Source organism: Athene cunicularia (assembly GCF_003259725.1).
Source record: "Athene cunicularia isolate RWA chromosome 3 unlocalized genomic scaffold, athCun1 chr3_part1, whole genome shotgun sequence".
NCBI lineage: Eukaryota > Metazoa > Chordata > Aves > Strigiformes > Strigidae > Athene > Athene cunicularia.
In genome coordinates this window covers 114562854-114575484 of record NW_020799097.1, presented here as the reverse complement: position 1 = coordinate 114575484, position 12631 = coordinate 114562854, and the positions used below count along the sequence as shown (strand labels likewise).

General features: G+C 39.0%; 1 protein-coding gene across 4 annotated transcripts in view; it reads right to left on the bottom strand.

Moving 5' to 3' along the window:
- Nucleotides 1-12631, bottom strand: part of CCDC85A (coiled-coil domain containing 85A) — an 80863-nt gene that overhangs the window by 33377 nt on the left and 34855 nt on the right. The gene's annotated exons all lie outside the window — the stretch shown is intronic.

Sequence of the window (12631 nt, the reverse complement as noted above, 5' to 3'; positions counted from 1 at the left end):
CAACATTTTAATGAAACATTTATCATTGTCACCTAAACATCAGGATTGTTATGTAAGAGTCATCTAAACATGACTGAACGCTGTTGCAGTTGAGGGCAACACTTTCAGCTGAATGGAGAAGCACCACAATGTGCAGCAACACCGTTTACTCTAAGACTGATCTACCCCTGAGCTTTAACTGGTTCTGACCTCACAAGAATTTCAACCGTAGATACCAAATGCAGTGATGATCTTGTGACCAGGACACTACTCCAGGGCAATTAATGCTCAAAGACCACCCTTTTATTTCAGACTGGTCACTGAACAGACACCAGCTTTCCTTACAAGAAATACCAGAAACAAAAAGAGCCTTTTGTCAACTTCCAGATTTGCTTGATTACCATTCTTACCAAGGACATTTTAGATTTTGATGAAAATGCTTATACTTGTGTTAAGCAGGAACATGCAAGTCATTGCTCTGTCTTAGAAGAATACAAGAGTAAAGGGTCAGGTATCAAAAGGACTGGATCTTCTGGTTAGAAAAAGATTACAGGGTAGACTTGCACTTGGATTTGAAGCTTTCAGAATGGAACAGAGCAAGAGAGGGAGGCAGAGTTGGACAAAGGAAACTTGACCTCAGTTTGAACTAACAAGTGAGACAAATCTCTTATTGTGGAAGTCAGAAGAATGCAGAGGCTTTTTTGAAAAGTAAAATCAGAGGAAGTAAGTAATAGTAAGTAAAATTATTTTCAGAAAATCACCTTATCTTTACTGCCTTATTCTAAACATGAACACAATGTTTCTTGTATTATGGTAAAGAATTCCCCATAAAATTAAAAAGAAGTGATTTTTTTTTTTCCTAGACAGTTTTCTTCAAGTCATCCATTACCTCCAAAGAAAGTCTACAATCCCTTAAGCATCAAAGCATTTGTAACCGAACGTGTCAAATGTTGGCAATATTCAATTTTGTTTCAGAAATGCTTGCTATACAATGTCAATTCTTACTTTTCTCTACTAGCCCTTGTCAAAGCCAAAATAATTACCACTGCTGGTCCCACCTAACCATTTTCTTTCCTCAGCTGGCAACTATGTACATTTCAGAACGATAAAATAAATGCATTAAAATAAGTTGAAAGTGTTTTTTGTTGAAAGCTCTTATGACTGCACACTTGTTAAGTACCACACTGACTGCAACAACAGATGCAGTACTATCAAAAAATGACATTTTACTATGTTTTATTAAAAATATTTGTATTCACACGTAAGATAGTTACAATTGTAGTTTACAGTGTCAAAAACGGAAGTGCAGGACTCCTCCATCATAACTGAGTTCTCACAATAACACATAGAAAACTGGGGAAAAAAAAAAAAAAGAGTATATACTCTGCAAGTGCACAATGTGTTTATATTAAGCACTAGCCAGATTTAATCTCTGGTATTTTGATCAATACAGAAATTTCATCTGCGAACCATTTTCCCCCCACTTGTATATAAATGTTCACACATATAAATAAAACTACCATCAGAACTGATGGTTCTAACCAAACAGGAATTCTGTTTCTCTCTCCAAAGCACATCAGCAAGTGTTCATGCTCAACTCCACAGTAGTACAGTAGTGGTAAGCAATGCTTCCTGGACTGACTGAGCCTAGAGCTGACATTTGGATGTGTAGAAATGTCCATTTCTATGAATTTGGTAAAGGTGCCTTAATCTGTAATCCCCAGGTGTTCAGATCCTACCTGTCTCCTGTCCTAGGAACAGGACATCCCATCACAGACACCTACTGCTTTATGACCCTAATCAGTTCTCCTAATCTTTAATCAGTGACACATCAGTGTTTAGAGGTTTAACACACTGACCTAGCACCAATGCAGGGCAGTTACGATTTGACTTTCAATTTTAAAAATACTCATGAAATCGCAAGATGCTTTTCCCACAAAAGACTAAAATTCAGCCCACACTTAACCTATTTACATAGTCTTTTATCTTCATGTCGTAAAAACATTCAGTCGGATCTGCTGATTCAGATAAATGTCTTTACAGAAAAAAGGATATTTGTCCTTAGGATTCAGGTGGGGAAAATATCATGGAAAACTCAAGTTTTCACAGAATATATACTAAGTGCTGATATTCTGGGGAAATGTCTTTGCAAATTATCATTTACTACTTGGGGATCATATTTGAGGAAATTTCACATCAAAGAAAAGGTTTCCCACACTATAAAATAGTAATTTCTCATACTGTACATTGCAACCTTCTCAAATTAAATTCCTTCTGTCACTGAAACAATGGATCAAACCCATACAGCCTACAGTTCATTTAGTGCATTGAAGAGATCACATATCAAGCCAAAGTCACTTTGGTTCTAAACTAACTAACTAAGACAAACTGTTGAATCAGCAGAGTAATACACTAGATTAAATCTGCCACTAATCCAATCAGATACACCACTTACTTTTTCCTACATGTTAAGCACAGTCATTCCCCCCCGACCTATTAAAGACCTATTTCGTTAAATAGTGCTGGTTCTTAACTCACAGTTAATGTCTCAGTACAAATTAAATGGGAGTTCAACTTCTACTTCCCCTGGCTGATGTGTACCTTTGCAACTGGCTGTTCTGCCACCCCTGGCAGGGTGCATTGCCACTAACCGCTTCCCTTTTTACAGTGCAGTAAAATGGGTCACATAACTTTGGAGAGGACTGATATTGGAGCAGACATGAACTAAGAGGCAGTGTAATGGGGCACAAACCACGGGTCTGGCCAAGCCCACCACTCAGTTGGGCACAGAGGATGCCAAGGCAGAAAGGAAGGAGCTACTCTCTGTTGCACACACAAACAGCAGAACACAGTGCAACTGGCAAAGAGGGGTGTGATCTGATCAAAGTTTAGTTGTACTCCTGGGCAGAGAAACAGTGTATTTATATACTGTTGATATTTTGATTATTTAAGGGTAGTGATACATATGCCTCAGGCAGGCTGTTGCACCCCCTCTCTGCAAGTCAGCAGAAGTTCAGCTGCACCCACGCTGCTCTCTGGGGCAATGCTGCCAGGAACTCCAGGGGTTGCCCACGACCCAGGGGAGGCATGACTGTACATTTGCAGAATTTACATATTAGTCAATTTATATACCCAAAGTGGGGACTAAAACTAAGGACAAATTTGGACTCCCCTCATCCCCCGCCCAGTTGTAAAAAAAGCTTCACAGAGCGAGTTGCAGCCTCAAAGCAGGGCTGGGGTCAGTTCTCCCAGGACAGTCTTGTCTCCTTCAGCAGCAGCCCGGAATCAATATTATGGGGTTGGTATTTTTTTCATCATGCTGAGAGTCATTTCCCAAACACTAGTCTTTACCTACTAATTAAGTTCACATTTTCATCCACAATTTGCTTTCACCTGCTGCTCTTGCTGCTACAGACTTTTAAGAGATCTTAAACTCTTCTTCCTAATAACAGAGTATGGTGAGTCGCCTCACACTATAACTAAGTCTTCCTGGCCCTGTGAACCACAATATAAAAGTTAATCAAGCATAAAAGAAATTAGGGATGTTGCTACTCAAAATACCCAAATTTTACAAGTCATATCTCTTAACTGTAAGATTATTTGATGTCTATCATTCATTTGTTCTAGCTTCAATGTGAAAAGGCTGCAAAAAAATTATGTCTATTTGAAATGTCACCTTTGACAATCTTCATACCGAGTTTAAGCTCATACTACATTAAACTGAAGATTTGTTGAATAAAAAGTGAGTTTGACTGAACTGCAGTTTTCATAACATAATAGTACATAATCAAAGATAAGATTGCTAACCCCAGTAGAACTCTCTCCAGTAAAAAAAAAAAATAAATCTGTAACAGGCTAGGTTAATTACTGTTTCTCCCACAATAAAATTATTTTATATAGCTTTTTATTACATTAGAACAAATTATGTATGCACATTTAAAAGCATGTTTTCTCTCTGTGAAGGCAAATCATAATTAGCAAACCCCTAAGTACTTTCTTGGTTTTTACTCTGTGTTTACTTGAAGAAACTCTTGCTAAGGATCACAATTAAGTCTTCAGATTTTATCCCACTCTCATTACTGTCCTTGTCTGACAATTTCTGAGACTGAAAATTAATAACTAAGTATTTTCCTTACACTGCAACTTCCTTACATCATCACATCATCTGTCAACATGACTATTAGCTTGAACACTTACGAGATACACCAACAAAAATAGCTGAAAGTCCATGGAAAACACTAAGAGTGGACATACGCCTCCACGTCCTCAAAATTTTGCTTCCTATCTTCTTGTCAAACACATCTCTTATATCTGACATGTTTATCAGCTAGATAAATATGCACATTGTCAAATTTCACACTCAGAAGCATCATTTTGACCCTGGGGCAGACATTCACATTGTGTATTTTTGCAGCTGGAGAACCCATAGAAAACAAATATGCTCTGAAAAAGGCAGCAAGATGGAAGCCACATAAATGAAGATTTAAGATTAAGATTTATTTATGCAAAACAAAATTCTTTTTTTTTTAAATACAAAAGAAAAAAAATGACATTCCAAGGAACATAGATCCCATTGCAAAGAAAAGCCAGGGGACAAGTTACAAGAGTTAAAAAACTGCATTCAAGTGTGCCACTTAGGGTCTTTTTCAAAGGGCTAGCATACGCACAGAAACTTTTTGAATATTTAGCTATACTTAACCTCTCAAAAGTATGTACCATTTAATATTAGTATGCTGCAGGTCTTGTATTTTCTATGAGAATAAATGTACTGTCAATTCCCATGAATTAATTCAGCATTTTCCAAAACTATTGGAAGATGAAACATCTGACACCGAGTACAAAGAGATTTCATCAGAACATTTTTAAACATCAGCACAAGACGTTCTTTTATGCCAGCCTTGGTCCCACAAGGTGAAGCTCACCACAAGGGGCAGCACGTACCCGAGCGCTTACAGAGAAGTAACACCCATCTGCATGCCAGTATTGCCAGCCCAGGGTTTTCACAGCATTTTCATTTTCAACCAAGTTTTATCTCACACATAGAAATTTCCATAGAGATTAAAATTTAGGACATCCAAGGGTGGATGAATTATTTTATGAAAACTAACCTAACCTGAGCCAAGATCCATTTAAAGATCTCCTTTGCATGCCTTTTCATTCGGAAGGCTTTATTCTGCTGCTATTTTTTCAGACTAATACTAGCATAAGAAGGAACTGTATTTGGCCATACCATGGTTTGACATGTGCATTATGTGTCTGACCTGTCATTTGTCTACTTTTGCCATTTTGACTGTTTCTCTGCACCCTGCTTTGCAGCCAGCCACTGACCCAAGAGCTGGTTTTCTCAGAGACTGAAGTTCTGCCCAACTTGAAAGTTTTAGGCTGAAAACCGTGTCACTGAGCATTGGGCACCAATGAAACACCAACACCTGTGAGCTTTGCAGGAGTATTTTTGGAGATTGTCCTTATGTGCAGCTGCTCCTACCATGTTGTTACAGGAGCAAGTAATAACCCTTCCAAATGGGAGTTACAAGAACCCATTGCATTTGGGGCTATAGAGTGTGGAAGGAATAAAAGGAGTATGAAGACATGAGGGGCCCTCTTTCCTGCAGGTCAAGCCCCACTGCACGTCCCTCTGTCCCACATCACATGTAGGTGAGCTGAGCAGTAGACACGGGGACCCAGAACAGATCCCATCCTTTAAATGCTCCTTTCAAAATGGGAATTGCCCATATTTCTTCCTGGGGTCTCTTCCTGCCTCCAGAGACAAAATGTGTAGTTACTCAATTAATTTAAAAGATTATTCACTCAGTGACTTACCTCCATGGAAAGAAAGTACTTAAGGCATTTTCTTTTAAAGGCTTCTAATTCTGCAAGCGTCATAAATTTAACAAACACAATGATAAATGTGTTCATGACACGTATTTCCTGTAATAAAACAGTTCAAACAATGTTCCCATCCTAAAGAACCATGATGGGAAGCTGCATGTATAAGATTATTAAAGTGCAGGGGCTGAGTGAAAATTTGGTCCTGATTTGTTTATTTGAATTATTCTATGCAAGCAGGTGTGAAGAAAAGCAGTTTTCCCTAAAAATAGGGGACAAGCTCCGTATTCTTTATTCCCTCTCTGGCTTTGTGTCAGAAAATCGTAAGAGCTTTCTAGGTTACCTTTAGAAAAAAAAAAAAACAAACAAAAAAAAACCCACAACTATAAGAGCTTCTTTAAATTACAGCAGATGTGAAGTCAGTGACTGAATTAACAGGCAACTGTCCACGACGCCATCTCAGAGGATGTGCTGTCAGTTAAGGATTTGGTTGAAGTCGCACCAAAGTTGTCAACACTCTGAAAACACATCTTGCCCACAGCCACCTGGGCCTCCAATAAACAGGAACACAGTGGAGCCACAGCTCTTCCTGAGGGGCTGGACCTCACATATTTGCCCTTGAAGCACCGCGTGATGCTTTTTGAGAGATATACGTGTGCCTATCACAGTGTGCTTCTACCACCTACATATGCCTATGGTTTCAAGTTAGATTTAAAACACTCAGACACCTATAGCAGCATTTAGGTGGAACTCAAGCTACTAATTCTAAAACTGTACTCTTCTCTAAATGCACTGACTGGGGCTCCCCAAATAAGAGAGAATGCTAAGAAGCCACTGGGATAATCTCTCCAGGGAAGTGGTGGATTCCCCAACAATGGACACTTTTAAGATTCAGCTGGACAGGGGGCTGGGCCAGTTTATCTAGGCCAGGCTTTTGCCAAGACACGTTGGACCAGATGATCCTTGAGGATCCAACCCAGGATTCTATGATAAGTGCACTGCATCATCACAGAACAATAACTGTTTTACATGGCAGCACAGTTTCTGTAGCCCTGCTGCAGCACATCCACTGTTTTTCTCAATAGTTCCTACCACTACCAGAGCACCTGCATAACAATTTGATTTTCACTTCAAGTTATATAGATTCCAAAAAATACATACATCTGTTTGTATTTTCCTATACAACTACTGCATTAATAATTGCTCCAGGTATTGTAAGAGGGACTCCAGTCAAGAAGCACAGCCTCACTGAAGTGACAGGAGACCCGGCCTCAAGAACAGACCCTAAAGTGGCACTGGCATCAGGAAACGTGGGTGCTAATCTGCGGTTGAGACACAGCTTCCTTTGTAAATCACAGGACCTCTTCATTTATCTTTCTCTCTTTCAGGTGCAACCAGTAAAAGGGGCTGCCTGGCACCCCATCTTTGCATACTGCTGCTTCCAGCAGAGCTGCAACGGTGTCTGCTCTGACATACAGACAGTTGAGCAAGACACAGGACACCAAGACAAATTCCCTAAGAAAAAGCCCACCTCAATTAGCCAAAATTGAACAGCCCAGCCCTGGCTGGCAGCCAAGCAGTGTCCCAGCTGAAGCTAACAGTAACTCTTCCACTTGTATAATGATTAATCTAATGGGTATATTTATAGTGTAAATGCTCTATATACCCATTGTAAATGCTGACATCCACTGTAAACCCACTGTAAATGCTGACAGTGATTTGTTACTTAATAAATTATGGGTCTGATTCTCAAAGGCAACAGCCAAGTGCCAGCTCTGTTCCCGTTGAAGCCATGAGGAAAAATCTCTCTTGATTTCAGTAGAGGAAAACTCAAGAGTTTTAAAAATTCTTAATTATATGGAGATGTAAAAGCTTCCGGAAACAAGGTGAGTATATAAAAATGTAAACTGCTTAAACAATTCTTTACATTTACATCAGATCAAATTTTGCAGTTTGTAGGTATTTCACATCAAAGTCCTAACAGATGTGAAAGTCAAAAGGAGCAGGAAAGAAAATTAACTGAGATTCATGACTCCTGTGTTTCTTAAATCCAGATAAAACACATAATGACTGAGTCTTAACCTTGCCCTGAAGTATAATACATGACAGTACAATGTTTCTTTCAGAAAAGGCAGCTATATCTTGTGGCAGTAACATGTAAAATTTAAATTACATGAATAATTAAGAAGAAATTAATAGATAGCTTAAATAAATAATGTTTCATGAAAATAGCATCACATGCATGTTTTAAAACCCTTAACTGAAAGTGTAGTAAACAATAAAGCACTTGCAGGAAAGAATTTTTACTTTCACAAAAGTTTATAATGAATAAATGGTTTATAACGTGTTTACAGCAGTAACTACCATATATCCAGTTTTCTTAAGGGCAACTTAAAGTAGCTCTTTTGTTAAACATAAGGACGGACCAGATCTGCTAACTTTATTCATGCTGAGCATGTTTTACTCGCGACTTGATTCTGCATGTACGTACAAAGTTGGCTTTAAGAGTACAAAGGTTTAGTCATGTATTACAGCTCCCAGGACAAAGTCTATAGCTCAAGTAATCCCAGTTTATTTAAAAAGTGTTTCCTATCCAATCAATAGTGCATGTAATCCTCAGTACCTAGATATTTAGGTACAGCCAAGAAGTTAGATCCTGTAACATTTGGGTTAATGAAAAAGATATGTCCAAAAGAAGCACTGGTGAGAAGAGCAGCCTCTGTCAGGCTCCCGAGCCCTTTCAGCACTTAAAAGAGCAGAAATCAGCAGCTGCAATTTACGCAGAAGTAACAGAACTTCCTTGCTCTTCAGGCAAAAATCAATAATTATCACTAACATAATTTCTTGTGTAAGGTTCTAAAAAGGCTTATGTAAATCAGGGGCACTTAAAATGCAGCGACACACTTGCTGATTGCCAGTTATTCAGGTGCAATAGCTCCCAGTAACTGCTGTCTGCTGTAAATCATGACAACAGGCTACAGTTACAAAATATAGTGGGGAAGGCATGACATTGGAAATTGGCCATAGCTGGCCAGTGCACAAGCTGGACAGACATCTCTGCATTTCTGCAATTATTCTTCAGAGCAGAACACTAAGCCCAACAGTCAGCATTTCCCACCTGTAACTGCGTTCTCAGCTGAAATCTTAACAGTGAGAAGCCTGAGAAGCAGCAGTATCATTGGTACGCCAGCCAGTCGCCCTCCCCTACTGCTGTCCTACACGAAGATGAATTCAGAAAAGCCACATCTGAGTTCACATAACCCAAAGAGCAGTTAATGAAACAGCAAAAACTTCCCTGCCAGGACACCAGAGACCTCACACAGCAGATTTCACAGGAGAGTAAATGTTTCAATGTTTGAGTTATAAACCTCCAGAAATAGGACTCCAAGATTATAAATTTCACATTCCCTTGGCAAAGGTGTTACTCTAAAAATAAACTGCTGAAGAGAGATCTATTACCTGAGGTAAGACTAAACAAGGTTACAGGGCAAGTAAGTTCAATGCAGAATATGTATGTATTTTAAAGACCCATTTATTCCATGCAGTTCTATTTCTCCCTGATCTTCCTTTTCATGCAATTATTTTTAGAATTAATGGGATTTAGAATTACATAGTCAAAACTGTAGAGCTGTGTCCATCTTTTTAAGATGCGTTCTAAAGCAATCTTTTCAATTTCTCAGCCATCTGAACTCTTAGATAGGAACTTTTTTTCCCATTTTGCAATTTTACAGATACTTGGATTTCAAAAAAATGCTTAAACAAAATGAAGCTTACAAAAGTACCTAATAACAACCATTTATTTAATGGTATTTGTACAGACAATGCAGTAAGACATTGCTTACATCTGCAAACAGAAACCATTTATAAAAATTAGTCTTATAGACCACCACACATAAATCTATGGGAAATCAATGCCCATGGTTTCTATTAGGAAGTAGTCATGAATTATTACTTAACCAAGGAGTAAAATAAGCGCTTTTTTTTTTTTCTCCCCCTGTAAAATTCTGACAGCTAGATCCAAAAATCTTAACAGTCAGTGAAGCTCCTCATTGACTTTTGTGGGCTTTGGATGACACCCTTCGCCCGTCCTTAATCTTGTCAACAAATTCCATCATAGCCTTCAGAGAAAATCCTGTAGTTGTTTTAAGTATGTCTAATCCATAAGGACAAAGCTTTAATGAGTTTCTAAATTTATAACTTAAGTAGTAAAATAAAATAAAATTTAAAAAACCCTGTGACCTAGAATTTATCCCAAAGCACTGTTCATCTTTCCAGTGCCTCCATGCACTCTCCCTCAGTGAAGTCCTAGATGAGATTTACCTCATGCACATGAGCTCATAGGCAGAAAAAGGAAATAACTTCCGTGCTACACAAAAATACCGTTTTCACCGTACCCCTCAAAAGACAGCAAGGGGGTCACACTTTGCGTGCCCCCAGAGATGCTACCACATCTACTTGCAGGCAGTGTGCCTGACAGCATGACATCATTTCTAGATGAGAGATACTAGTTTTAGTAAACACGAGAAGTCGAATAAATGAGGGATGGAGTAGGCTGCTGGGAACAGTAACAGACTTCTGGATTCTCACTGTCAGTCCCTTCAGGAGCTTAATAAAAGGGCAGGATATTGTGCATCATAAAATGGAAGAGATAAAATTCATAAGAACTTCTTGTGTTCCACTGTGTTTATAATTTGGTAGTTCAGTAACTTAAAAGAATTGAACAGTACTTTCCATGCAGACTTAATCTGAGAACAAAACCATCCTAGTCCCTTACCTGGGGTTTGTTACACTTCTAGCAAAATGACAAACGCAAGAGAACACCAACCTTTCACTTGGTTCTATTCAAGAATTTGAATTCCTTCAAACAACCCAATTTTGTATCCTACAGGAAACTGAAAGTCAAAATAATTTACTTAGTCCCTTTTTATTTAATTTTTCATTTAAATTTATTCACTTTAAGGTAAATAAAATAAACCAAAGCTGGTAAGCAGCTAGGGGAGTGGAAGATGAGTGGGTGAACTAATGAAAAAAGGAAGAGAATTTAGTCTGTTTAGTCACACATAGAGAATGTACAGAAAAATATATCTGAAAACATATAAACAATAAACAATGTATTTATCACCCCACTGATCATTATAACTGCCCGGTATAGCACTCTTTGCATCCCTTTCTTCTCCTACCATTTTTGTAGTGTGTGTAGTCTTTGTGGAAAGGATAATATTCCTTTGTGTTTTCCCACTGCTAGGCATATTTGGGATGCTGCTGCAATCCTGCCCAGCAAACCTACAAGGCTTATGTAAGAGAGAGCAAGGAGGGCCAAGAAACAAAGCAGAAGGGCAGCAGCCAACATCTGCTGTAGCAGATGAAAGTACAAACCAACTTAGTTAGTCTTCTCTGTTCTTGAACAGATTTGGATGTTGTTCTTAAGGATCGACCCAGAGTAAGTGCAGAAAGAGAGGGCCAGGATAGCAGAGGGCACAGGTCCGGAACTTGTAACTTGAAGTTATCACACCTTTTGACTCCTAATAGTGATGTTTTGACCTTTTCATACCTGATGCCAGGCAGAATCCTAGAAAAAGCCCTGACTTTTGTAAAAACAGGACAAGCTATAGAGGGGAGCTGCCAGGCACACACCAATGTGGAATGCTCCCCATCACCTGGGTGGTGTACAGAACTGAGGGGAGGGAGCGGGTAAAACCCCAACAAACCCCTCTGGTACTGTGCACCTCTTCCTTTTTGGTCCTGTGGCTTCTGTCCTACTTGATCCTGATGAACACATAGTAAGTATTGCCTTTTCTCTTACTTGCAGATACTCCTAGAGAGCTTCTCCCTCAACTGTGTTTCATGTTTATGTCTATTCAGCCTCTCTCCTAACTGTTCAGCCAACTTTCATATAAAAACGCGTATGTATCTTTAGAATTCAATCCGTATGGTTGTTTCTCCACATATAGTCTAAACAAAGCTTCTACTTGCAACTTCCCTTAATTACAACCAACCACTGACACTAAAATAAACTACAGTATTTAATGTTCACAGACTTCAAATCACAGCATCCTCAGGATGAGCTCACTTGGAACACAAGCCAAACAATGCATGCTAGCTGGATCTATACTGCAAATACAGGCAGACTCTTGACAGAAGGTTCCCCATCAAATGATCACATCTCTGTGCACTGAAGTATGTATTAAAAAAAATAAGTAATACAAACAATTGATGGAATAGGACTGAAGTATGACATGAAGCTTTGGCGTAAAGGGGTAAATATAGCCTTTAAGTGGACAAATCAAGTTGGTGCTTCAGCAGCACAGGAACTGCCACACTGATCTGAAGCCAGAGTATTTTCTGTGTGATTAATTCAAGATGCTGCAGAGCAACAGGCAAACATCCCACTGCAGGCTGACACAGGTTAATTTGTCCCTTTTAGTAGGGAACGCAGCCTGTTTTTCAGTAGGCAGAAGTAAACAGGAGCTTGAAGTGTATTTATTGTGGAACACAGTTTGTTCCAGACAATTACCATGACCCTGAACATTCCCAATATCCACATTTCAGTCTTTTTGCAATTCTAAATACCTTTTAAGTATCAACCACCTCTTTTGGTTGTAAATTTTATTTATGTATTTAAACAACATGTTTGTTTCTTTCATTGATTTTGAATTTCACAGAATAACAGAATCCTCTAGGTTGGAAAAGACCTTGAAGATCATCCAGTCCAACCATTAACCTAACACTGACAGTTCCCAACTACACCAGATCCCTCTGTGCTATGTCAACTCTACACTTCAACCCCTCCAGGGATGGGGACTTTCCCCCTTGCCCTGGGCAGCCC